This window comes from Pleurodeles waltl, chromosome 4_2 (assembly GCF_031143425.1).
Source record: "Pleurodeles waltl isolate 20211129_DDA chromosome 4_2, aPleWal1.hap1.20221129, whole genome shotgun sequence".
NCBI lineage: Eukaryota > Metazoa > Chordata > Amphibia > Caudata > Salamandridae > Pleurodeles > Pleurodeles waltl.
The window spans coordinates 1,015,721,245-1,015,747,690 of record NC_090443.1 but is presented as its reverse complement, the minus strand read 5'-3'; the positions used below and the strand labels follow the sequence as shown (position 1 = coordinate 1,015,747,690).

Sequence of the window (26,446 nt, the reverse complement as noted above, 5' to 3'; positions counted from 1 at the left end):
CAGCTGTGACCGTTTTCTATACCGAGATTGCCAAGATGAACCACCACTTTGGTTTCTTGGGGGAGAAATATAAAGACCGAAAATGAGATAGCCCCATTTCACAAGCTTTTCCAAGGCAAGAGCCGGGCAATGTCGGCGGTGGTCTGGCCCCAGCTGCATGTCATCTCACTTCCTGACCCATGGTGACAGCCTAGGGTTCTGCCAAAAGGCAAGATGAGCCTGGCAAAAGGCTGGAGATGCCGGGGATCGAACCCGGGGCCTCATACATGCAAAGCATGCGCTCTACCACTGAGCTACATCCCCCATGTCCTGGGGTGGGGGTGGGGCGGGCTGACCTTGCTTCACCGAAGGAAATCTGGAATTCTATGTACCTCAAATTCACCACATATGGCACTAGAAAATAAGGTGTCAGATGTGGGATTCCCCATGACTTACATCTGGATTGTATAGCACCATTTTATGGAATAAGCCTCACCCTGGAATGAATAAATTCCCCACATACAACAGCTAGATGCGATCTAAACATGCCAGAGTATTCAAGGCAACTGGTTAAGGTTACATGAAAGAAGAATATGGTTGAGTGCTGCTTACAAATGTCCTGAGACGAATTAAGGTACTCCTGCTCTTACTGCAGGACACACAGCTATGTTACATAAGCACGTAAAGAGTTGAGATCCAGGTGCATCTATTGCTAAGGACGGCACCTTAATTCTGAGTTTTAGTCCATTAAATTCTCAGTTACGTGGGGGAAAAATTCATGTGATCTTTCTGAGAGAGGTGAAAGGTATTCCCTGACTCTTTCGCATGGCTAATTGTAGGGGGTGTGGGTTTAATCACTGGAAAGAAATATCTTCTGACCATTATAACTCCATATGATTTTAATCCAGCGAGTCAATCGTATCGTATTTATATTCCAAGATAAGATAAGCGTTTTTGCCTCCTTTCCTCTTCAAGGGGTATAGACGTATTTCTGGGAGGGTTTGTGCGGCCTTCTGTGCAGTAGGCAGTGCGTCAGTCTCATAATCTGAAAGTCCTGAGTTTGATCCTCAGAGAGGGTATTTCTGTGCTCCTTTTGGCAAGACGAACATCTCAGATTTTCTCCAAATCTGTAAACTATTACTCCACTTCGCATCTTGCTCAGTTTTAGGGAGATGGTGGCTTTCTAAATTCCCTCTCGCATATATATAAATATGACCGCTCTCATTGTAGGCAAGTAGTAGCTGGGTCGGCTGACAAAACATCTACTTTGGTACAATGAGACTGGAAGTCTTCCAAGTGCCTTCATATATTTAGTCAAGGCTTTGGAATGAATTCTGATCTGCAGGTCCTTGCTTACTTCTCTTCCCACATCCCTCAGAAATGAGGATGTGGTCAATTTCATTAGAAAACAGAAGACATCTACCCTTCTGTCCCAGCATTTACTTGGAGCTCGGAATTTTTTTTTTCTTAATCAGAGGGGAACATAATGTCTTAATAACAGAGAAGGCGATGGAAACCTAAAGGGCGAAGTCCTCCGCGGCAGATTTGAACCGGCGAATTAAGGGTTACTGTTTTTGCACTACTCTCGGCCGCTCTATCAACTGAGCTATCGAAGGCGGAGACAGCAAAGCTTTCCGTGATGCATTCATCTGTCTTTCAATAATGGTTGTGGCGCAGTTGGGTGCGGGTGCTGCAGTGGAATGAGAAAACTCATGAATACGACCTAGGGCTAGCTCTCCAAATGGCCACTTCCTAGAATGCTTTCTCAGCTACATCTTTTCAACTTAAAGGGGGATTGCTTACCTACCTTAATGTGCTGGGCTGGCTTGAAGGAAAGAAGGGGACCTAGAAATTGAAATTCTACACAAAAGGAAATGTGATCAAAGGGTATGGGGCAAAGGTAGTCCACAGCCCTTTGGAAGCATTTGTGACCAAAGTATGACAGCATGGAAACGTCAAGGAGAGGCCAGAAAGTTAGGGGAGGCATTACTACATGCATCACTACGCACTGAGCATGAAGAACATGCATGTTTAATGCCTCTGTGAATGGAAAGGGAAAAGCAAAATCGGTAGATTCATGGACCAATCGCAAGTGATTGGGATAAAGAAGACATTCAGTTTTTCTTAAACCTTCTGTAAGGAGTCTCTGGTTTAGAGGAAGAATTCACATCAATGGCCAAGACAGCTGTGACCGTTTTCTATACCGAGATTGCCAAGATGAACCACCACTTTGGTTTCTTGGGGGAGAAATATAAAGACCGAAAATGAGATAGCCCCATTTCACAAGCTTTTCCAAGGCAAGAGCCGGGCAATGTCGGCGGTGGTCTGGCCCCAGCTGCATGTCATCTCACTTCCTGACCCATGGTGACAGCCTAGGGTTCTGCCAAAAGGCAAGATGAGCCTGGCAAAAGGCTGGAGATGCCGGGGATCGAACCCGGGGCCTCATACATGCAAAGCATGCGCTCTACCACTGAGCTACATCCCCCATGTCCTGGGGTGGGGGTGGGGCGGGCTGACCTTGCTTCACCGAAGGAAATCTGGAATTCTATGTACCTCAAATTCACCACATATGGCACTAGAAAATAAGGTGTCAGATGTGGGATTCCCCATGACTTACATCTGGATTGTATAGCACCATTTTATGGAATAAGCCTCACCCTGGAATGAATAAATTCCCCACATACAACAGCTAGATGCGATCTAAACATGCCAGAGTATTCAAGGCAACTGGTTAAGGTTACATGAAAGAAGAATATGGTTGAGTGCTGCTTACAAATGTCCTGAGACGAATTAAGGTACTCCTGCTCTTACTGCAGGACACACAGCTATGTTACATAAGCACGTAAAGAGTTGAGATCCAGGTGCATCTATTGCTAAGGACGGCACCTTAATTCTGAGTTTTAGTCCATTAAATTCTCAGTTACGTGGGGGAAAAATTCATGTGATCTTTCTGAGAGAGGTGAAAGGTATTCCCTGACTCTTTCGCATGGCTAATTGTAGGGGGTGTGGGTTTAATCACTGGAAAGAAATATCTTCTGACCATTATAACTCCATATGATTTTAATCCAGCGAGTCAATCGTATCGTATTTATATTCCAAGATAAGATAAGCGTTTTTGCCTCCTTTCCTCTTCAAGGGGTATAGACGTATTTCTGGGAGGGTTTGTGCGGCCTTCTGTGCAGTAGGCAGTGCGTCAGTCTCATAATCTGAAAGTCCTGAGTTTGATCCTCAGAGAGGGTATTTCTGTGCTCCTTTTGGCAAGACGAACATCTCAGATTTTCTCCAAATCTGTAAACTATTACTCCACTTCGCATCTTGCTCAGTTTTAGGGAGATGGTGGCTTTCTAAATTCCCTCTCGCATATATATAAATATGACCGCTCTCATTGTAGGCAAGTAGTAGCTGGGTCGGCTGACAAAACATCTACTTTGGTACAATGAGACTGGAAGTCTTCCAAGTGCCTTCATATATTTAGTCAAGGCTTTGGAATGAATTCTGATCTGCAGGTCCTTGCTTACTTCTCTTCCCACATCCCTCAGAAATGAGGATGTGGTCAATTTCATTAGAAAACAGAAGACATCTACCCTTCTGTCCCAGCATTTACTTGGAGCTCGGAATTTTTTTTTTTCTTAATCAGAGGGGAACATAATGTCTTAATAACAGAGAAGGCATGGAAACCTAAAGGGCGAAGTCCTCCGCGGCAGATTTGAACCGGCGAATTAAGGGTTACTGTTTTTGCACTACTCTCGGCCGTTCTATCAACTGAGCTATCGAAGGCGGAGACAGCAAAGCTTTCCGTGATGCATTCATCTGTCTTTCAATAATGGTTGTGGCGCAGTTGGGTGCGGGTGCTGCAGTGGAATGAGAAAACTCATGAATACGACCTAGGGCTAGCTCTCCAAATGGCCACTTCCTAGAATGCTTTCTCAGCTACATCTTTTCAACTTAAAGGGGGATTGCTTACCTACCTTAATGTGCTGGGCTGGCTTGAAGGAAAGAAGGGGACCTAGAAATTGAAATTCTACACAAAAGGAAATGTGATCAAAGGGTATGGGGCAAAGGTAGTCCACAGCCCTTTGGAAGCATTTGTGACCAAAGTATGACAGCATGGAAACGTCAAGGAGAGGCCAGAAAGTTAGGGGAGGCATTACTACATGCATCACTACGCACTGAGCATGAAGAACATGCATGTTTAATGCCTCTGTGAATGGAAAGGGAAAAGCAAAATCGGTAGATTCATGGACCAATCGCAAGTGATTGGGATAAAGAAGACATTCAGTTTTTCTTAAACCTTCTGTAAGGAGTCTCTGGTTTAGAGGAAGAATTCACATCAATGGCCAAGACAGCTGTGACCGTTTTCTATACCGAGATTGCCAAGATGAACCACCACTTTGGTTTCTTGGGGGAGAAATATAAAGACCGAAAATGAGATAGCCCCATTTCACAAGCTTTTCCAAGGCAAGAGCCGGGCAATGTCGGCGGTGGTCTGGCCCCAGCTGCATGTCATCTCACTTCCTGACCCATGGTGACAGCCTAGGGTTCTGCCAAAAGGCAAGATGAGCCTGGCAAAAGGCTGGAGATGCCGGGGATCGAACCCGGGGCCTCATACATGCAAAGCATGCGCTCTACCACTGAGCTACATCCCCCATGTCCTGGGGTGGGGGTGGGGCGGGCTGACCTTGCTTCACCGAAGGAAATCTGGAATTCTATGTACCTCAAATTCACCACATATGGCACTAGAAAATAAGGTGTCAGATGTGGGATTCCCCATGACTTACATCTGGATTGTATAGCACCATTTTATGGAATAAGCCTCACCCTGGAATGAATAAATTCCCCACATACAACAGCTAGATGCGATCTAAACATGCCAGAGTATTCAAGGCAACTGGTTAAGGTTACATGAAAGAAGAATATGGTTGAGTGCTGCTTACAAATGTCCTGAGACGAATTAAGGTACTCCTGCTCTTACTGCAGGACACACAGCTATGTTACATAAGCACGTAAAGAGTTGAGATCCAGGTGCATCTATTGCTAAGGACGGCACCTTAATTCTGAGTTTTAGTCCATTAAATTCTCAGTTACGTGGGGGAAAAATTCATGTGATCTTTCTGAGAGAGGTGAAAGGTATTCCCTGACTCTTTCGCATGGCTAATTGTAGGGGGTGTGGGTTTAATCACTGGAAAGAAATATCTTCTGACCATTATAACTCCATATGATTTTAATCCAGCGAGTCAATCGTATCGTATTTATATTCCAAGATAAGATAAGCGTTTTTGCCTCCTTTCCTCTTCAAGGGGTATAGACGTATTTCTGGGAGGGTTTGTGCGGCCTTCTGTGCAGTAGGCAGTGCGTCAGTCTCATAATCTGAAAGTCCTGAGTTTGATCCTCAGAGAGGGTATTTCTGTGCTCCTTTTGGCAAGACGAACATCTCAGATTTTCTCCAAATCTGTAAACTATTACTCCACTTCGCATCTTGCTCAGTTTTAGGGAGATGGTGGCTTTCTAAATTCCCTCTCGCATATATATAAATATGACCGCTCTCATTGTAGGCAAGTAGTAGCTGGGTCGGCTGACAAAACATCTACTTTGGTACAATGAGACTGGAAGTCTTCCAAGTGCCTTCATATATTTAGTCAAGGCTTTGGAATGAATTCTGATCTGCAGGTCCTTGCTTACTTCTCTTCCCACATCCCTCAGAAATGAGGATGTGGTCAATTTCATTAGAAAACAGAAGACATCTACCCTTCTGTCCCAGCATTTACTTGGAGCTCGGAATTTTTTTTTTTCTTAATCAGAGGGGAACATAATGTCTTAATAACAGAGAAGGCGATGGAAACCTAAAGGGCGAAGTCCTCCGCGGCAGATTTGAACCGGCGAATTAAGGGTTACTGTTTTTGCACTACTCTCGGCCGCTCTATCAACTGAGCTATCGAAGGCGGAGACAGCAAAGCTTTCCGTGATGCATTCATCTGTCTTTCAATAATGGTTGTGGCGCAGTTGGGTGCGGGTGCTGCAGTGGAATGAGAAAACTCATGAATACGACCTAGGGCTAGCTCTCCAAATGGCCACTTCCTAGAATGCTTTCTCAGCTACATCTTTTCAACTTAAAGGGGGATTGCTTACCTACCTTAATGTGCTGGGCTGGCTTGAAGGAAAGAAGGGGACCTAGAAATTGAAATTCTACACAAAAGGAAATGTGATCAAAGGGTATGGGGCAAAGGTAGTCCACAGCCCTTTGGAAGCATTTGTGACCAAAGTATGACAGCATGGAAACGTCAAGGAGAGGCCAGAAAGTTAGGGGAGGCATTACTACATGCATCACTACGCACTGAGCATGAAGAACATGCATGTTTAATGCCTCTGTGAATGGAAAGGGAAAAGCAAAATCGGTAGATTCATGGACCAATCGCAAGTGATTGGGATAAAGAAGACATTCAGTTTTTCTTAAACCTTCTGTAAGGAGTCTCTGGTTTAGAGGAAGAATTCACATCAATGGCCAAGACAGCTGTGACCGTTTTCTATACCGAGATTGCCAAGATGAACCACCACTTTGGTTTCTTGGGGGAGAAATATAAAGACCGAAAATGAGATAGCCCCATTTCACAAGCTTTTCCAAGGCAAGAGCCGGGCAATGTCGGCGGTGGTCTGGCCCCAGCTGCATGTCATCTCACTTCCTGACCCATGGTGACAGCCTAGGGTTCTGCCAAAAGGCAAGATGAGCCTGGCAAAAGGCTGGAGATGCCGGGGATCGAACCCGGGGCCTCATACATGCAAAGCATGCGCTCTACCACTGAGCTACATCCCCCATGTCCTGGGGTGGGGGTGGGGCGGGCTGACCTTGCTTCACCGAAGGAAATCTGGAATTCTATGTACCTCAAATTCACCACATATGGCACTAGAAAATAAGGTGTCAGATGTGGGATTCCCCATGACTTACATCTGGATTGTATAGCACCATTTTATGGAATAAGCCTCACCCTGGAATGAATAAATTCCCCACATACAACAGCTAGATGCGATCTAAACATGCCAGAGTATTCAAGGCAACTGGTTAAGGTTACATGAAAGAAGAATATGGTTGAGTGCTGCTTACAAATGTCCTGAGACGAATTAAGGTACTCCTGCTCTTACTGCAGGACACACAGCTATGTTACATAAGCACGTAAAGAGTTGAGATCCAGGTGCATCTATTGCTAAGGACGGCACCTTAATTCTGAGTTTTAGTCCATTAAATTCTCAGTTACGTGGGGGAAAAATTCATGTGATCTTTCTGAGAGAGGTGAAAGGTATTCCCTGACTCTTTCGCATGGCTAATTGTAGGGGGTGTGGGTTTAATCACTGGAAAGAAATATCTTCTGACCATTATAACTCCATATGATTTTAATCCAGCGAGTCAATCGTATCGTATTTATATTCCAAGATAAGATAAGCGTTTTTGCCTCCTTTCCTCTTCAAGGGGTATAGACGTATTTCTGGGAGGGTTTGTGCGGCCTTCTGTGCAGTAGGCAGTGCGTCAGTCTCATAATCTGAAAGTCCTGAGTTTGATCCTCAGAGAGGGTATTTCTGTGCTCCTTTTGGCAAGACGAACATCTCAGATTTTCTCCAAATCTGTAAACTATTACTCCACTTCGCATCTTGCTCAGTTTTAGGGAGATGGTGGCTTTCTAAATTCCCTCTCGCATATATATAAATATGACCGCTCTCATTGTAGGCAAGTAGTAGCTGGGTCGGCTGACAAAACATCTACTTTGGTACAATGAGACTGGAAGTCTTCCAAGTGCCTTCATATATTTAGTCAAGGCTTTGGAATGAATTCTGATCTGCAGGTCCTTGCTTACTTCTCTTCCCACATCCCTCAGAAATGAGGATGTGGTCAATTTCATTAGAAAACAGAAGACATCTACCCTTCTGTCCCAGCATTTACTTGGAGCTCGGAATTTTTTTTTTCTTAATCAGAGGGGAACATAATGTCTTAATAACAGAGAAGGCGATGGAAACCTAAAGGGCGAAGTCCTCCGCGGCAGATTTGAACCGGCGAATTAAGGGTTACTGTTTTTGCACTACTCTCGGCCGCTCTATCAACTGAGCTATCGAAGGCGGAGACAGCAAAGCTTTCCGTGATGCATTCATCTGTCTTTCAATAATGGTTGTGGCGCAGTTGGGTGCGGGTGCTGCAGTGGAATGAGAAAACTCATGAATACGACCTAGGGCTAGCTCTCCAAATGGCCACTTCCTAGAATGCTTTCTCAGCTACATCTTTTCAACTTAAAGGGGGATTGCTTACCTACCTTAATGTGCTGGGCTGGCTTGAAGGAAAGAAGGGGACCTAGAAATTGAAATTCTACACAAAAGGAAATGTGATCAAAGGGTATGGGGCAAAGGTAGTCCACAGCCCTTTGGAAGCATTTGTGACCAAAGTATGACAGCATGGAAACGTCAAGGAGAGGCCAGAAAGTTAGGGGAGGCATTACTACATGCATCACTACGCACTGAGCATGAAGAACATGCATGTTTAATGCCTCTGTGAATGGAAAGGGAAAAGCAAAATCGGTAGATTCATGGACCAATCGCAAGTGATTGGGATAAAGAAGACATTCAGTTTTTCTTAAACCTTCTGTAAGGAGTCTCTGGTTTAGAGGAAGAATTCACATCAATGGCCAAGACAGCTGTGACCGTTTTCTATACCGAGATTGCCAAGATGAACCACCACTTTGGTTTCTTGGGGGAGAAATATAAAGACCGAAAATGAGATAGCCCCATTTCACAAGCTTTTCCAAGGCAAGAGCCGGGCAATGTCGGCGGTGGTCTGGCCCCAGCTGCATGTCATCTCACTTCCTGACCCATGGTGACAGCCTAGGGTTCTGCCAAAAGGCAAGATGAGCCTGGCAAAAGGCTGGAGATGCCGGGGATCGAACCCGGGGCCTCATACATGCAAAGCATGCGCTCTACCACTGAGCTACATCCCCCATGTCCTGGGGTGGGGGTGGGGCGGGCTGACCTTGCTTCACCGAAGGAAATCTGGAATTCTATGTACCTCAAATTCACCACATATGGCACTAGAAAATAAGGTGTCAGATGTGGGATTCCCCATGACTTACATCTGGATTGTATAGCACCATTTTATGGAATAAGCCTCACCCTGGAATGAATAAATTCCCCACATACAACAGCTAGATGCGATCTAAACATGCCAGAGTATTCAAGGCAACTGGTTAAGGTTACATGAAAGAAGAATATGGTTGAGTGCTGCTTACAAATGTCCTGAGACGAATTAAGGTACTCCTGCTCTTACTGCAGGACACACAGCTATGTTACATAAGCACGTAAAGAGTTGAGATCCAGGTGCATCTATTGCTAAGGACGGCACCTTAATTCTGAGTTTTAGTCCATTAAATTCTCAGTTACGTGGGGGAAAAATTCATGTGATCTTTCTGAGAGAGGTGAAAGGTATTCCCTGACTCTTTCGCATGGCTAATTGTAGGGGGTGTGGGTTTAATCACTGGAAAGAAATATCTTCTGACCATTATAACTCCATATGATTTTAATCCAGCGAGTCAATCGTATCGTATTTATATTCCAAGATAAGATAAGCGTTTTTGCCTCCTTTCCTCTTCAAGGGGTATAGACGTATTTCTGGGAGGGTTTGTGCGGCCTTCTGTGCAGTAGGCAGTGCGTCAGTCTCATAATCTGAAAGTCCTGAGTTTGATCCTCAGAGAGGGTATTTCTGTGCTCCTTTTGGCAAGACGAACATCTCAGATTTTCTCCAAATCTGTAAACTATTACTCCACTTCGCATCTTGCTCAGTTTTAGGGAGATGGTGGCTTTCTAAATTCCCTCTCGCATATATATAAATATGACCGCTCTCATTGTAGGCAAGTAGTAGCTGGGTCGGCTGACAAAACATCTACTTTGGTACAATGAGACTGGAAGTCTTCCAAGTGCCTTCATATATTTAGTCAAGGCTTTGGAATGAATTCTGATCTGCAGGTCCTTGCTTACTTCTCTTCCCACATCCCTCAGAAATGAGGATGTGGTCAATTTCATTAGAAAACAGAAGACATCTACCCTTCTGTCCCAGCATTTACTTGGAGCTCGGAATTTTTTTTTTTCTTAATCAGAGGGGAACATAATGTCTTAATAACAGAGAAGGCATGGAAACCTAAAGGGCGAAGTCCTCCGCGGCAGATTTGAACCGGCGAATTAAGGGTTACTGTTTTTGCACTACTCTCGGCCGTTCTATCAACTGAGCTATCGAAGGCGGAGACAGCAAAGCTTTCCGTGATGCATTCATCTGTCTTTCAATAATGGTTGTGGCGCAGTTGGGTGCGGGTGCTGCAGTGGAATGAGAAAACTCATGAATACGACCTAGGGCTAGCTCTCCAAATGGCCACTTCCTAGAATGCTTTCTCAGCTACATCTTTTCAACTTAAAGGGGGATTGCTTACCTACCTTAATGTGCTGGGCTGGCTTGAAGGAAAGAAGGGGACCTAGAAATTGAAATTCTACACAAAAGGAAATGTGATCAAAGGGTATGGGGCAAAGGTAGTCCACAGCCCTTTGGAAGCATTTGTGACCAAAGTATGACAGCATGGAAACGTCAAGGAGAGGCCAGAAAGTTAGGGGAGGCATTACTACATGCATCACTACGCACTGAGCATGAAGAACATGCATGTTTAATGCCTCTGTGAATGGAAAGGGAAAAGCAAAATCGGTAGATTCATGGACCAATCGCAAGTGATTGGGATAAAGAAGACATTCAGTTTTTCTTAAACCTTCTGTAAGGAGTCTCTGGTTTAGAGGAAGAATTCACATCAATGGCCAAGACAGCTGTGACCGTTTTCTATACCGAGATTGCCAAGATGAACCACCACTTTGGTTTCTTGGGGGAGAAATATAAAGACCGAAAATGAGATAGCCCCATTTCACAAGCTTTTCCAAGGCAAGAGCCGGGCAATGTCGGCGGTGGTCTGGCCCCAGCTGCATGTCATCTCACTTCCTGACCCATGGTGACAGCCTAGGGTTCTGCCAAAAGGCAAGATGAGCCTGGCAAAAGGCTGGAGATGCCGGGGATCGAACCCGGGGCCTCATACATGCAAAGCATGCGCTCTACCACTGAGCTACATCCCCCATGTCCTGGGGTGGGGGTGGGGCGGGCTGACCTTGCTTCACCGAAGGAAATCTGGAATTCTATGTACCTCAAATTCACCACATATGGCACTAGAAAATAAGGTGTCAGATGTGGGATTCCCCATGACTTACATCTGGATTGTATAGCACCATTTTATGGAATAAGCCTCACCCTGGAATGAATAAATTCCCCACATACAACAGCTAGATGCGATCTAAACATGCCAGAGTATTCAAGGCAACTGGTTAAGGTTACATGAAAGAAGAATATGGTTGAGTGCTGCTTACAAATGTCCTGAGACGAATTAAGGTACTCCTGCTCTTACTGCAGGACACACAGCTATGTTACATAAGCACGTAAAGAGTTGAGATCCAGGTGCATCTATTGCTAAGGACGGCACCTTAATTCTGAGTTTTAGTCCATTAAATTCTCAGTTACGTGGGGGAAAAATTCATGTGATCTTTCTGAGAGAGGTGAAAGGTATTCCCTGACTCTTTCGCATGGCTAATTGTAGGGGGTGTGGGTTTAATCACTGGAAAGAAATATCTTCTGACCATTATAACTCCATATGATTTTAATCCAGCGAGTCAATCGTATCGTATTTATATTCCAAGATAAGATAAGCGTTTTTGCCTCCTTTCCTCTTCAAGGGGTATAGACGTATTTCTGGGAGGGTTTGTGCGGCCTTCTGTGCAGTAGGCAGTGCGTCAGTCTCATAATCTGAAAGTCCTGAGTTTGATCCTCAGAGAGGGTATTTCTGTGCTCCTTTTGGCAAGACGAACATCTCAGATTTTCTCCAAATCTGTAAACTATTACTCCACTTCGCATCTTGCTCAGTTTTAGGGAGATGGTGGCTTTCTAAATTCCCTCTCGCATATATATAAATATGACCGCTCTCATTGTAGGCAAGTAGTAGCTGGGTCGGCTGACAAAACATCTACTTTGGTACAATGAGACTGGAAGTCTTCCAAGTGCCTTCATATATTTAGTCAAGGCTTTGGAATGAATTCTGATCTGCAGGTCCTTGCTTACTTCTCTTCCCACATCCCTCAGAAATGAGGATGTGGTCAATTTCATTAGAAAACAGAAGACATCTACCCTTCTGTCCCAGCATTTACTTGGAGCTCGGAATTTTTTTTTTTCTTAATCAGAGGGGAACATAATGTCTTAATAACAGAGAAGGCGATGGAAACCTAAAGGGCGAAGTCCTCCGCGGCAGATTTGAACCGGCGAATTAAGGGTTACTGTTTTTGCACTACTCTCGGCCGCTCTATCAACTGAGCTATCGAAGGCGGAGACAGCAAAGCTTTCCGTGATGCATTCATCTGTCTTTCAATAATGGTTGTGGCGCAGTTGGGTGCGGGTGCTGCAGTGGAATGAGAAAACTCATGAATACGACCTAGGGCTAGCTCTCCAAATGGCCACTTCCTAGAATGCTTTCTCAGCTACATCTTTTCAACTTAAAGGGGGATTGCTTACCTACCTTAATGTGCTGGGCTGGCTTGAAGGAAAGAAGGGGACCTAGAAATTGAAATTCTACACAAAAGGAAATGTGATCAAAGGGTATGGGGCAAAGGTAGTCCACAGCCCTTTGGAAGCATTTGTGACCAAAGTATGACAGCATGGAAACGTCAAGGAGAGGCCAGAAAGTTAGGGGAGGCATTACTACATGCATCACTACGCACTGAGCATGAAGAACATGCATGTTTAATGCCTCTGTGAATGGAAAGGGAAAAGCAAAATCGGTAGATTCATGGACCAATCGCAAGTGATTGGGATAAAGAAGACATTCAGTTTTTCTTAAACCTTCTGTAAGGAGTCTCTGGTTTAGAGGAAGAATTCACATCAATGGCCAAGACAGCTGTGACCGTTTTCTATACCGAGATTGCCAAGATGAACCACCACTTTGGTTTCTTGGGGGAGAAATATAAAGACCGAAAATGAGATAGCCCCATTTCACAAGCTTTTCCAAGGCAAGAGCCGGGCAATGTCGGCGGTGGTCTGGCCCCAGCTGCATGTCATCTCACTTCCTGACCCATGGTGACAGCCTAGGGTTCTGCCAAAAGGCAAGATGAGCCTGGCAAAAGGCTGGAGATGCCGGGGATCGAACCCGGGGCCTCATACATGCAAAGCATGCGCTCTACCACTGAGCTACATCCCCCATGTCCTGGGGTGGGGGTGGGGCGGGCTGACCTTGCTTCACCGAAGGAAATCTGGAATTCTATGTACCTCAAATTCACCACATATGGCACTAGAAAATAAGGTGTCAGATGTGGGATTCCCCATGACTTACATCTGGATTGTATAGCACCATTTTATGGAATAAGCCTCACCCTGGAATGAATAAATTCCCCACATACAACAGCTAGATGCGATCTAAACATGCCAGAGTATTCAAGGCAACTGGTTAAGGTTACATGAAAGAAGAATATGGTTGAGTGCTGCTTACAAATGTCCTGAGACGAATTAAGGTACTCCTGCTCTTACTGCAGGACACACAGCTATGTTACATAAGCACGTAAAGAGTTGAGATCCAGGTGCATCTATTGCTAAGGACGGCACCTTAATTCTGAGTTTTAGTCCATTAAATTCTCAGTTACGTGGGGGAAAAATTCATGTGATCTTTCTGAGAGAGGTGAAAGGTATTCCCTGACTCTTTCGCATGGCTAATTGTAGGGGGTGTGGGTTTAATCACTGGAAAGAAATATCTTCTGACCATTATAACTCCATATGATTTTAATCCAGCGAGTCAATCGTATCGTATTTATATTCCAAGATAAGATAAGCGTTTTTGCCTCCTTTCCTCTTCAAGGGGTATAGACGTATTTCTGGGAGGGTTTGTGCGGCCTTCTGTGCAGTAGGCAGTGCGTCAGTCTCATAATCTGAAAGTCCTGAGTTTGATCCTCAGAGAGGGTATTTCTGTGCTCCTTTTGGCAAGACGAACATCTCAGATTTTCTCCAAATCTGTAAACTATTACTCCACTTCGCATCTTGCTCAGTTTTAGGGAGATGGTGGCTTTCTAAATTCCCTCTCGCATATATATAAATATGACCGCTCTCATTGTAGGCAAGTAGTAGCTGGGTCGGCTGACAAAACATCTACTTTGGTACAATGAGACTGGAAGTCTTCCAAGTGCCTTCATATATTTAGTCAAGGCTTTGGAATGAATTCTGATCTGCAGGTCCTTGCTTACTTCTCTTCCCACATCCCTCAGAAATGAGGATGTGGTCAATTTCATTAGAAAACAGAAGACATCTACCCTTCTGTCCCAGCATTTACTTGGAGCTCGGAATTTTTTTTTTTCTTAATCAGAGGGGAACATAATGTCTTAATAACAGAGAAGGCATGGAAACCTAAAGGGCGAAGTCCTCCGCGGCAGATTTGAACCGGCGAATTAAGGGTTACTGTTTTTGCACTACTCTCGGCCGTTCTATCAACTGAGCTATCGAAGGCGGAGACAGCAAAGCTTTCCGTGATGCATTCATCTGTCTTTCAATAATGGTTGTGGCGCAGTTGGGTGCGGGTGCTGCAGTGGAATGAGAAAACTCATGAATACGACCTAGGGCTAGCTCTCCAAATGGCCACTTCCTAGAATGCTTTCTCAGCTACATCTTTTCAACTTAAAGGGGGATTGCTTACCTACCTTAATGTGCTGGGCTGGCTTGAAGGAAAGAAGGGGACCTAGAAATTGAAATTCTACACAAAAGGAAATGTGATCAAAGGGTATGGGGCAAAGGTAGTCCACAGCCCTTTGGAAGCATTTGTGACCAAAGTATGACAGCATGGAAACGTCAAGGAGAGGCCAGAAAGTTAGGGGAGGCATTACTACATGCATCACTACGCACTGAGCATGAAGAACATGCATGTTTAATGCCTCTGTGAATGGAAAGGGAAAAGCAAAATCGGTAGATTCATGGACCAATCGCAAGTGATTGGGATAAAGAAGACATTCAGTTTTTCTTAAACCTTCTGTAAGGAGTCTCTGGTTTAGAGGAAGAATTCACATCAATGGCCAAGACAGCTGTGACCGTTTTCTATACCGAGATTGCCAAGATGAACCACCACTTTGGTTTCTTGGGGGAGAAATATAAAGACCGAAAATGAGATAGCCCCATTTCACAAGCTTTTCCAAGGCAAGAGCCGGGCAATGTCGGCGGTGGTCTGGCCCCAGCTGCATGTCATCTCACTTCCTGACCCATGGTGACAGCCTAGGGTTCTGCCAAAAGGCAAGATGAGCCTGGCAAAAGGCTGGAGATGCCGGGGATCGAACCCGGGGCCTCATACATGCAAAGCATGCGCTCTACCACTGAGCTACATCCCCCATGTCCTGGGGTGGGGGTGGGGCGGGCTGACCTTGCTTCACCGAAGGAAATCTGGAATTCTATGTACCTCAAATTCACCACATATGGCACTAGAAAATAAGGTGTCAGATGTGGGATTCCCCATGACTTACATCTGGATTGTATAGCACCATTTTATGGAATAAGCCTCACCCTGGAATGAATAAATTCCCCACATACAACAGCTAGATGCGATCTAAACATGCCAGAGTATTCAAGGCAACTGGTTAAGGTTACATGAAAGAAGAATATGGTTGAGTGCTGCTTACAAATGTCCTGAGACGAATTAAGGTACTCCTGCTCTTACTGCAGGACACACAGCTATGTTACATAAGCACGTAAAGAGTTGAGATCCAGGTGCATCTATTGCTAAGGACGGCACCTTAATTCTGAGTTTTAGTCCATTAAATTCTCAGTTACGTGGGGGAAAAATTCATGTGATCTTTCTGAGAGAGGTGAAAGGTATTCCCTGACTCTTTCGCATGGCTAATTGTAGGGGGTGTGGGTTTAATCACTGGAAAGAAATATCTTCTGACCATTATAACTCCATATGATTTTAATCCAGCGAGTCAATCGTATCGTATTTATATTCCAAGATAAGATAAGCGTTTTTGCCTCCTTTCCTCTTCAAGGGGTATAGACGTATTTCTGGGAGGGTTTGTGCGGCCTTCTGTGCAGTAGGCAGTGCGTCAGTCTCATAATCTGAAAGTCCTGAGTTTGATCCTCAGAGAGGGTATTTCTGTGCTCCTTTTGGCAAGACGAACATCTCAGATTTTCTCCAAATCTGTAAACTATTACTCCACTTCGCATCTTGCTCAGTTTTAGGGAGATGGTGGCTTTCTAAATTCCCTCTCGCATATATATAAATATGACCGCTCTCATTGTAGGCAAGTAGTAGCTGGGTCGGCTGACAAAACATCTACTTTGGTACAATGAGACTGGAAGTCTTCCAAGTGCCTTCATATATTTAGTCAAGGCTTTGGAATGAATTCTGATCTGCAGGTCCTTGCTTACTTCTCTTCCCACATCCCTCAGAAATGAGGATGTGGTCAATTTCATTAGAAAACAGAAGACATCTACCCTTCTGTCCCAGCATTTACTTGGAGCTCGGAATTTTTTTTTTCTTAATCAGAGGGGAACATAATGTCTTAATAACAGAGAAGGCGATGGAAACCTAAAGGGCGAAGTCCTCCGCGGCAGATTTGAACCGGCGAATTAAGGGTTACTGTTTTTGCACTACTCTCGGCCGCTCTATCAACTGAGCTATCGAAGGCGGAGACAGCAAAGCTTTCCGTGATGCATTCATCTGTCTTTCAATAATGGTTGTGGCGCAGTTGGGTGCGGGTGCTGCAGTGGAATGAGAAAACTCATGAATACGACCTAGGGCTAGCTCTCCAAATGGCCACTTCCTAGAATGCTTTCTCAGCTACATCTTTTCAACTTAAAGGGGGATTGCTTACCTACCTTAATGTGCTGGGCTGGCTTGAAGGAAAGAAGGGGACCTAGAAATTGAAATTCTACACAAAAGGAAATGTGATCAAAGGGTATGGGGCAAAGGTAGTCCACAGCCCTTTGGAAGCATTTGTGACCAAAGTATGACAGCATGGAAACGTCAAGGAGAGGCCAGAAAGTTAGGGGAGGCATTACTACATGCATCACTACGCACTGAGCATGAAGAACATGCATGTTTAATGCCTCTGTGAATGGAAAGGGAAAAGCAAAATCGGTAGATTCATGGACCAATCGCAAGTGATTGGGATAAAGAAGACATTCAGTTTTTCTTAAACCTTCTGTAAGGAGTCTCTGGTTTAGAGGAAGAATTCACATCAATGGCCAAGACAGCTGTGACCGTTTTCTATACCGAGATTGCCAAGATGAACCACCACTTTGGTTTCTTGGGGGAGAAATATAAAGACCGAAAATGAGATAGCCCCATTTCACAAGCTTTTCCAAGGCAAGAGCCGGGCAATGTCGGCGGTGGTCTGGCCCCAGCTGCATGTCATCTCACTTCCTGACCCATGGTGACAGCCTAGGGTTCTGCCAAAAGGCAAGATGAGCCTGGCAAAAGGCTGGAGATGCCGGGGATCGAACCCGGGGCCTCATACATGCAAAGCATGCGCTCTACCACTGAGCTACATCCCCCATGTCCTGGGGTGGGGGTGGGGCGGGCTGACCTTGCTTCACCGAAGGAAATCTGGAATTCTATGTACCTCAAATTCACCACATATGGCACTAGAAAATAAGGTGTCAGATGTGGGATTCCCCATGACTTACATCTGGATTGTATAGCACCATTTTATGGAATAAGCCTCACCCTGGAATGAATAAATTCCCCACATACAACAGCTAGATGCGATCTAAACATGCCAGAGTATTCAAGGCAACTGGTTAAGGTTACATGAAAGAAGAATATGGTTGAGTGCTGCTTACAAATGTCCTGAGACGAATTAAGGTACTCCTGCTCTTACTGCAGGACACACAGCTATGTTACATAAGCACGTAAAGAGTTGAGATCCAGGTGCATCTATTGCTAAGGACGGCACCTTAATTCTGAGTTTTAGTCCATTAAATTCTCAGTTACGTGGGGGAAAAATTCATGTGCTCTTTCTGAGAGAGGTGAAAGGTATTCCCTGACTCTTTCGCATGGCTAATTGTAGGGGGTGTGGGTTTAATCACTGGAAAGAAATATCTTCTGACCATTATAACTCCATATGATTTTAATCCAGCGAGTCAATCGTATCGTATTTATATTCCAAGATAAGATAAGCGTTTTTGCCTCCTTTCCTCTTCAAGGGGTATAGACGTATTTCTGGGAGGGTTTGTGCGGCCTTCTGTGCAGTAGGCAGTGCGTCAGTCTCATAATCTGAAAGTCCTGAGTTTGATCCTCAGAGAGGGTATTTCTGTGCTCCTTTTGGCAAGACGAACATCTCAGATTTTCTCCAAATCTGTAAACTATTACTCCACTTCGCATCTTGCTCAGTTTTAGGGAGATGGTGGCTTTCTAAATTCCCTCTCGCATATATATAAATATGACCGCTCTCATTGTAGGCAAGTAGTAGCTGGGTCGGCTGACAAAACATCTACTTTGGTACAATGAGACTGGAAGTCTTCCAAGTGCCTTCATATATTTAGTCAAGGCTTTGGAATGAATTCTGATCTGCAGGTCCTTGCTTACTTCTCTTCCCACATCCCTCAGAAATGAGGATGTGGTCAATTTCATTAGAAAACAGAAGACATCTACCCTTCTGTCCCAGCATTTACTTGGAGCTCGGAATTTTTTTTTTTCTTAATCAGAGGGGAACATAATGTCTTAATAACAGAGAAGGCATGGAAACCTAAAGGGCGAAGTCCTCCGCGGCAGATTTGAACCGGCGAATTAAGGGTTACTGTTTTTGCACTACTCTCGGCCGTTCTATCAACTGAGCTATCGAAGGCGGAGACAGCAAAGCTTTCCGTGATGCATTCATCTGTCTTTCAATAATGGTTGTGGCGCAGTTGGGTGCGGGTGCTGCAGTGGAATGAGAAAACTCATGAATACGACCTAGGGCTAGCTCTCCAAATGGCCACTTCCTAGAATGCTTTCTCAGCTACATCTTTTCAACTTAAAGGGGGATTGCTTACCTACCTTAATGTGCTGGGCTGGCTTGAAGGAAAGAAGGGGACCTAGAAATTGAAATTCTACACAAAAGGAAATGTGATCAAAGGGTATGGGGCAAAGGTAGTCCACAGCCCTTTGGAAGCATTTGTGACCAAAGTATGACAGCATGGAAACGTCAAGGAGAGGCCAGAAAGTTAGGGGAGGCATTACTACATGCATCACTACGCACTGAGCATGAAGAACATGCATGTTTAATGCCTCTGTGAATGGAAAGGGAAAAGCAAAATCGGTAGATTCATGGACCAATCGCAAGTGATTGGGATAAAGAAGACATTCAGTTTTTCTTAAACCTTCTGTAAGGAGTCTCTGGTTTAGAGGAAGAATTCACATCAATGGCCAAGACAGCTGTGACCGTTTTCTATACCGAGATTGCCAAGATGAACCACCACTTTGGTTTCTTGGGGGAGAAATATAAAGACCGAAAATGAGATAGCCCCATTTCACAAGCTTTTCCAAGGCAAGAGCCGGGCAATGTCGGCGGTGGTCTGGCCCCAGCTGCATGTCATCTCACTTCCTGACCCATGGTGACAGCCTAGGGTTCTGCCAAAAGGCAAGATGAGCCTGGCAAAAGGCTGGAGATGCCGGGGATCGAACCCGGGGCCTCATACATGCAAAGCATGCGCTCTACCACTGAGCTACATCCCCCATGTCCTGGGGTGGGGGTGGGGCGGGCTGACCTTGCTTCACCGAAGGAAATCTGGAATTCTATGTACCTCAAATTCACCACATATGGCACTAGAAAATAAGGTGTCAGATGTGGGATTCCCCATGACTTACATCTGGATTGTATAGCACCATTTTATGGAATAAGCCTCACCCTGGAATGAATAAATTCCCCACATACAACAGCTAGATGCGATCTAAACATGCCAGAGTATTCAAGGCAACTGGTTAAGGTTACATGAAAGAAGAATATGGTTGAGTGCTGCTTACAAATGTCCTGAGACGAATTAAGGTACTCCTGCTCTTACTGCAGGACACACAGCTATGTTACATAAGCACGTAAAGAGTTGAGATCCAGGTGCATCTATTGCTAAGGACGGCACCTTAATTCTGAGTTTTAGTCCATTAAATTCTCAGTTACGTGGGGGAAAAATTCATGTGATCTTTCTGAGAGAGGTGAAAGGTATTCCCTGACTCTTTCGCATGGCTAATTGTAGGGGGTGTGGGTTTAATCACTGGAAAGAAATATCTTCTGACCATTATAACTCCATATGATTTTAATCCAGCGAGTCAATCGTATCGTATTTATATTCCAAGATAAGATAAGCGTTTTTGCCTCCTTTCCTCTTCAAGGGGTATAGACGTATTTCTGGGAGGGTTTGTGCGGCCTTCTGTGCAGTAGGCAGTGCGTCAGTCTCATAATCTGAAAGTCCTGAGTTTGATCCTCAGAGAGGGTATTTCTGTGCTCCTTTTGGCAAGACGAACATCTCAGATTTTCTCCAAATCTGTAAACTATTACTCCACTTCGCATCTTGCTCAGTTTTAGGGAGATGGTGGCTTTCTAAATTCCCTCTCGCATATATATAAATATGACCGCTCTCATTGTAGGCAAGTAGTAGCTGGGTCGGCTGACAAAACATCTACTTTGGTACAATGAGACTGGAAGTCTTCCAAGTGCCTTCATATATTTAGTCAAGGCTTTGGAATGAATTCTGATCTGCAGGTCCTTGCTTACTTCTCTTCCCACATCCCTCAGAAATGAGGATGTGGTCAATTTCATTAGAAAACAGAAGACATCTACCCTTCTGTCCCAGCATTTACTTGGAGCTCGGAATTTTTTTTTTTCTTAATCAGAGGGGAACATAATGTCTTAATAACAGAGAAGGCGATGGAAACCTAAAGGGCGAAGTCCTCCGCGGCAGATTTGAACCGGCGAATTAAGGGTTACTGTTTTTGCACTACTCTCGGCCGCTCTATCAACTGAGCTATCGAAGGCGGAGACAGCAAAGCTTTCCGTGATGCATTCATCTGTCTTTCAATAATGGTTGTGGCGCAGTTGGGTGCGGGTGCTGCAGTGGAATGAGAAAACTCATGAATACGACCTAGGGCTAGCTCTCCAAATGGCCACTTCCTAGAATGCTTTCTCAGCTACATCTTTTCAACTTAAAGGGGGATTGCTTACCTACCTTAATGTGCTGGGCTGGCTTGAAGGAAAGAAGGGGACCTAGAAATTGAAATTCTACACAAAAGGAAATGTGATCAAAGGGTATGGGGCAAAGGTAGTCCACAGCCCTTTGGAAGCATTTGTGACCAAAGTATGACAGCATGGAAACGTCAAGGAGAGGCCAGAAAGTTAGGGGAGGCATTACTACATGCATCACTACGCACTGAGCATGAAGAACATGCATGTTTAATGCCTCTGTGAATGGAAAGGGAAAAGCAAAATCGGTAGATTCATGGACCAATCGCAAGTGATTGGGATAAAGAAGACATTCAGTTTTTCTTAAACCTTCTGTAAGGAGTCTCTGGTTTAGAGGAAGAATTCACATCAATGGCCAAGACAGCTGTGACCGTTTTCTATACCGAGATTGCCAAGATGAACCACCACTTTGGTTTCTTGGGGGAGAAATATAAAGACCGAAAATGAGATAGCCCCATTTCACAAGCTTTTCCAAGGCAAGAGCCGGGCAATGTCGGCGGTGGTCTGGCCCCAGCTGCATGTCATCTCACTTCCTGACCCATGGTGACAGCCTAGGGTTCTGCCAAAAGGCAAGATGAGCCTGGCAAAAGGCTGGAGATGCCGGGGATCGAACCCGGGGCCTCATACATGCAAAGCATGCGCTCTACCACTGAGCTACATCCCCCATGTCCTGGGGTGGGGGTGGGGCGGGCTGACCTTGCTTCACCGAAGGAAATCTGGAATTCTATGTACCTCAAATTCACCACATATGGCACTAGAAAATAAGGTGTCAGATGTGGGATTCCCCATGACTTACATCTGGATTGTATAGCACCATTTTATGGAATAAGCCTCACCCTGGAATGAATAAATTCCCCACATACAACAGCTAGATGCGATCTAAACATGCCAGAGTATTCAAGGCAACTGGTTAAGGTTACATGAAAGAAGAATATGGTTGAGTGCTGCTTACAAATGTCCTGAGACGAATTAAGGTACTCCTGCTCTTACTGCAGGACACACAGCTATGTTACATAAGCACGTAAAGAGTTGAGATCCAGGTGCATCTATTGCTAAGGACGGCACCTTAATTCTGAGTTTTAGTCCATTAAATTCTCAGTTACGTGGGGGAAAAATTCATGTGATCTTTCTGAGAGAGGTGAAAGGTATTCCCTGACTCTTTCGCATGGCTAATTGTAGGGGGTGTGGGTTTAATCACTGGAAAGAAATATCTTCTGACCATTATAACTCCATATGATTTTAATCCAGCGAGTCAATCGTATCGTATTTATATTCCAAGATAAGATAAGCGTTTTTGCCTCCTTTCCTCTTCAAGGGGTATAGACGTATTTCTGGGAGGGTTTGTGCGGCCTTCTGTGCAGTAGGCAGTGCGTCAGTCTCATAATCTGAAAGTCCTGAGTTTGATCCTCAGAGAGGGTATTTCTGTGCTCCTTTTGGCAAGACGAACATCTCAGATTTTCTCCAAATCTGTAAACTATTACTCCACTTCGCATCTTGCTCAGTTTTAGGGAGATGGTGGCTTTCTAAATTCCCTCTCGCATATATATAAATATGACCGCTCTCATTGTAGGCAAGTAGTAGCTGGGTCGGCTGACAAAACATCTACTTTGGTACAATGAGACTGGAAGTCTTCCAAGTGCCTTCATATATTTAGTCAAGGCTTTGGAATGAATTCTGATCTGCAGGTCCTTGCTTACTTCTCTTCCCACATCCCTCAGAAATGAGGATGTGGTCAATTTCATTAGAAAACAGAAGACATCTACCCTTCTGTCCCAGCATTTACTTGGAGCTCGGAATTTTTTTTTTCTTAATCAGAGGGGAACATAATGTCTTAATAACAGAGAAGGCGATGGAAACCTAAAGGGCGAAGTCCTCCGCGGCAGATTTGAACCGGCGAATTAAGGGTTACTGTTTTTGCACTACTCTCGGCCGCTCTATCAACTGAGCTATCGAAGGCGGAGACAGCAAAGCTTTCCGTGATGCATTCATCTGTCTTTCAATAATGGTTGTGGCGCAGTTGGGTGCGGGTGCTGCAGTGGAATGAGAAAACTCATGAATACGACCTAGGGCTAGCTCTCCAAATGGCCACTTCCTAGAATGCTTTCTCAGCTACATCTTTTCAACTTAAAGGGGGATTGCTTACCTACCTTAATGTGCTGGGCTGGCTTGAAGGAAAGAAGGGGACCTAGAAATTGAAATTCTACACAAAAGGAAATGTGATCAAAGGGTATGGGGCAAAGGTAGTCCACAGCCCTTTGGAAGCATTTGTGACCAAAGTATGACAGCATGGAAACGTCAAGGAGAGGCCAGAAAGTTAGGGGAGGCATTACTACATGCATCACTACGCACTGAGCATGAAGAACATGCATGTTTAATGCCTCTGTGAATGGAAAGGGAAAAGCAAAATCGGTAGATTCATGGACCAATCGCAAGTGATTGGGATAAAGAAGACATTCAGTTTTTCTTAAACCTTCTGTAAGGAGTCTCTGGTTTAGAGGAAGAATTCACATCAATGGCCAAGACAGCTGTGACCGTTTTCTATACCGAGATTGCCAAGATGAACCACCACTTTGGTTTCTTGGGGGAGAAATATAAAGACCGAAAATGAGATAGCCCCATTTCACAAGCTTTTCCAAGGCAAGAGCCGGGCAATGTCGGCGGTGGTCTGGCCCCAGCTGCATGTCATCTCACTTCCTGACCCATGGTGACAGCCTAGGGTTCTGCCAAAAGGCAAGATGAGCCTGGCAAAAGGCTGGAGATGCCGGGGATCGAACCCGGGGCCTCATACATGCAAAGCATGCGCTCTACCACTGAGCTACATCCCCCATGTCCTGGGGTGGGGGTGGGGCGGGCTGACCTTGCTTCACCGAAGGAAATCTGGAATTCTATGTACCTCAAATTCACCACATATGGCACTAGAAAATAAGGTGTCAGATGTGGGATTCCCCATGACTTACATCTGGATTGTATAGCACCATTTTATGGAATAAGCCTCACCCTGGAATGAATAAATTCCCCACATACAACAGCTAGATGCGATCTAAACATGCCAGAGTATTCAAGGCAACTGGTTAAGGTTACATGAAAGAAGAATATGGTTGAGTGCTGCTTACAAATGTCCTGAGACGAATTAAGGTACTCCTGCTCTTACTGCAGGACACACAGCTATGTTACATAAGCACGTAAAGAGTTGAGATCCAGGTGCATCTATTGCTAAGGACGGCACCTTAATTCTGAGTTTTAGTCCATTAAATTCTCAGTTACGTGGGGGAAAAATTCATGTGATCTTTCTGAGAGAGGTGAAAGGTATTCCCTGACTCTTTCGCATGGCTAATTGTAGGGGGTGTGGGTTTAATCACTGGAAAGAAATATCTTCTGACCATTATAACTCCATATGATTTTAATCCAGCGAGTCAATCGTATCGTATTTATATTCCAAGATAAGATAAGCGTTTTTGCCTCCTTTCCTCTTCAAGGGGTATAGACGTATTTCTGGGAGGGTTTGTGCGGCCTTCTGTGCAGTAGGCAGTGCGTCAGTCTCATAATCTGAAAGTCCTGAGTTTGATCCTCAGAGAGGGTATTTCTGTGCTCCTTTTGGCAAGACGAACATCTCAGATTTTCTCCAAATCTGTAAACTATTACTCCACTTCGCATCTTGCTCAGTTTTAGGGAGATGGTGGCTTTCTAAATTCCCTCTCGCATATATATAAATATGACCGCTCTCATTGTAGGCAAGTAGTAGCTGGGTCGGCTGACAAAACATCTACTTTGGTACAATGAGACTGGAAGTCTTCCAAGTGCCTTCATATATTTAGTCAAGGCTTTGGAATGAATTCTGATCTGCAGGTCCTTGCTTACTTCTCTTCCCACATCCCTCAGAAATGAGGATGTGGTCAATTTCATTAGAAAACAGAAGACATCTACCCTTCTGTCCCAGCATTTACTTGGAGCTCGGAATTTTTTTTTTTCTTAATCAGAGGGGAACATAATGTCTTAATAACAGAGAAGGCATGGAAACCTAAAGGGCGAAGTCCTCCGCGGCAGATTTGAACCGGCGAATTAAGGGTTACTGTTTTTGCACTACTCTCGGCCGTTCTATCAACTGAGCTATCGAAGGCGGAGACAGCAAAGCTTTCCGTGATGCATTCATCTGTCTTTCAATAATGGTTGTGGCGCAGTTGGGTGCGGGTGCTGCAGTGGAATGAGAAAACTCATGAATACGACCTAGGGCTAGCTCTCCAAATGGCCACTTCCTAGAATGCTTTCTCAGCTACATCTTTTCAACTTAAAGGGGGATTGCTTACCTACCTTAATGTGCTGGGCTGGCTTGAAGGAAAGAAGGGGACCTAGAAATTGAAATTCTACACAAAAGGAAATGTGATCAAAGGGTATGGGGCAAAGGTAGTCCACAGCCCTTTGGAAGCATTTGTGACCAAAGTATGACAGCATGGAAACGTCAAGGAGAGGCCAGAAAGTTAGGGGAGGCATTACTACATGCATCACTACGCACTGAGCATGAAGAACATGCATGTTTAATGCCTCTGTGAATGGAAAGGGAAAAGCAAAATCGGTAGATTCATGGACCAATCGCAAGTGATTGGGATAAAGAAGACATTCAGTTTTTCTTAAACCTTCTGTAAGGAGTCTCTGGTTTAGAGGAAGAATTCACATCAATGGCCAAGACAGCTGTGACCGTTTTCTATACCGAGATTGCCAAGATGAACCACCACTTTGGTTTCTTGGGGGAGAAATATAAAGACCGAAAATGAGATAGCCCCATTTCACAAGCTTTTCCAAGGCAAGAGCCGGGCAATGTCGGCGGTGGTCTGGCCCCAGCTGCATGTCATCTCACTTCCTGACCCATGGTGACAGCCTAGGGTTCTGCCAAAAGGCAAGATGAGCCTGGCAAAAGGCTGGAGATGCCGGGGATCGAACCCGGGGCCTCATACATGCAAAGCATGCGCTCTACCACTGAGCTACATCCCCCATGTCCTGGGGTGGGGGTGGGGCGGGCTGACCTTGCTTCACCGAAGGAAATCTGGAATTCTATGTACCTCAAATTCACCACATATGGCACTAGAAAATAAGGTGTCAGATGTGGGATTCCCCATGACTTACATCTGGATTGTATAGCACCATTTTATGGAATAAGCCTCACCCTGGAATGAATAAATTCCCCACATACAACAGCTAG

At 44.8% G+C, this 26,446-nt stretch overlaps 13 non-coding genes across 13 annotated transcripts; all 13 read right to left on the bottom strand.

Annotated features, from left to right (window-relative positions):
* Positions 1 to 231: 231 nt before the first annotated feature.
* On the bottom strand, positions 232 to 303 carry TRNAA-UGC (transfer RNA alanine (anticodon UGC)). The gene has a single exon. It is a non-coding gene; the product is annotated as a tRNA-Ala (tRNA).
* Positions 304 to 2,392: 2,089 nt separating this feature from the next.
* TRNAA-UGC (transfer RNA alanine (anticodon UGC)) lies at positions 2,393 to 2,464 on the bottom strand. Its single transcript has one exon. It is a non-coding gene; the product is annotated as a tRNA-Ala (tRNA).
* Positions 2,465 to 4,553: 2,089 nt separating this feature from the next.
* On the bottom strand, positions 4,554 to 4,625 carry TRNAA-UGC (transfer RNA alanine (anticodon UGC)). The gene has a single exon. It is a non-coding gene; the product is annotated as a tRNA-Ala (tRNA).
* A 2,090-nt stretch (positions 4,626 to 6,715) lies between these two features.
* TRNAA-UGC (transfer RNA alanine (anticodon UGC)) lies at positions 6,716 to 6,787 on the bottom strand. The gene has a single exon. It is a non-coding gene; the product is annotated as a tRNA-Ala (tRNA).
* A 2,089-nt stretch (positions 6,788 to 8,876) lies between these two features.
* TRNAA-UGC (transfer RNA alanine (anticodon UGC)) lies at positions 8,877 to 8,948 on the bottom strand. Its single transcript has one exon. It is a non-coding gene; the product is annotated as a tRNA-Ala (tRNA).
* A 2,089-nt stretch (positions 8,949 to 11,037) lies between these two features.
* Positions 11,038 to 11,109, bottom strand: TRNAA-UGC (transfer RNA alanine (anticodon UGC)). The gene has a single exon. It is a non-coding gene; the product is annotated as a tRNA-Ala (tRNA).
* Positions 11,110 to 13,199: 2,090 nt separating this feature from the next.
* Positions 13,200 to 13,271, bottom strand: TRNAA-UGC (transfer RNA alanine (anticodon UGC)). Its single transcript has one exon. It is a non-coding gene; the product is annotated as a tRNA-Ala (tRNA).
* Positions 13,272 to 15,360: 2,089 nt separating this feature from the next.
* On the bottom strand, positions 15,361 to 15,432 carry TRNAA-UGC (transfer RNA alanine (anticodon UGC)). Its single transcript has one exon. It is a non-coding gene; the product is annotated as a tRNA-Ala (tRNA).
* A 2,089-nt stretch (positions 15,433 to 17,521) lies between these two features.
* Positions 17,522 to 17,593, bottom strand: TRNAA-UGC (transfer RNA alanine (anticodon UGC)). Its single transcript has one exon. It is a non-coding gene; the product is annotated as a tRNA-Ala (tRNA).
* A 2,089-nt stretch (positions 17,594 to 19,682) lies between these two features.
* On the bottom strand, positions 19,683 to 19,754 carry TRNAA-UGC (transfer RNA alanine (anticodon UGC)). Its single transcript has one exon. It is a non-coding gene; the product is annotated as a tRNA-Ala (tRNA).
* A 2,090-nt stretch (positions 19,755 to 21,844) lies between these two features.
* TRNAA-UGC (transfer RNA alanine (anticodon UGC)) lies at positions 21,845 to 21,916 on the bottom strand. The gene has a single exon. It is a non-coding gene; the product is annotated as a tRNA-Ala (tRNA).
* A 2,089-nt stretch (positions 21,917 to 24,005) lies between these two features.
* Positions 24,006 to 24,077, bottom strand: TRNAA-UGC (transfer RNA alanine (anticodon UGC)). Its single transcript has one exon. It is a non-coding gene; the product is annotated as a tRNA-Ala (tRNA).
* Positions 24,078 to 26,166: 2,089 nt separating this feature from the next.
* TRNAA-UGC (transfer RNA alanine (anticodon UGC)) lies at positions 26,167 to 26,238 on the bottom strand. The gene has a single exon. It is a non-coding gene; the product is annotated as a tRNA-Ala (tRNA).
* Between the last annotated feature and the right edge of the window lie 208 nt (positions 26,239 to 26,446).